General features: G+C 41.4%; 1 non-coding gene across 1 annotated transcript; it reads right to left on the bottom strand.

The window, feature by feature from the left end:
* Positions 1-107, bottom strand: LOC112089395. The gene has a single exon (XR_002901033.1). It is a non-coding gene; the product is annotated as a small nucleolar RNA R71 (small nucleolar RNA).
* Positions 108-350: the final 243 nt, after the last annotated feature.

Genomic DNA, 350 nt, shown 5'->3' with positions numbered 1-350 from the left:
AAACTAAGAAACCAAATCTCCAGCTTCACTCAAAATAGCAATGAGAGTTTTGGTGAAGCATATGAGAGATTCAGGAGCTACACTAACCAATGCCCACAGCATGGGTTTAGTGAGGCATCTCTTCTCAGCACACTTTATAGAGGGGCTCTTCCCAAGATTAGGAACCAACTGGATACTGCATCAAATGGAAACTTTCTGGGGAAGGAGTTTCATGCTGCTTTAGAGCTGGTTGAGAACTTAGCAATGAGCAATGATACATATGGAGAAGACTTTGATAGAGCCAATAGGAGTGAAAGTTCAAGCAGGGATCAAAGGTATGAGAAGGACTTTAAAACACTTGAAAGAAAGCT

Source organism: Eutrema salsugineum, unplaced genomic scaffold, assembly GCF_000478725.1.
Source record: "Eutrema salsugineum unplaced genomic scaffold, Eutsalg1_0 scaffold_12, whole genome shotgun sequence".
In the NCBI taxonomy this organism is placed as follows: Eukaryota; Viridiplantae; Streptophyta; class Magnoliopsida; order Brassicales; family Brassicaceae; genus Eutrema; species Eutrema salsugineum.
Note: the sequence above shows the minus strand (reverse complement) of the source record. Positions and strands in the feature narration are given on the sequence as shown.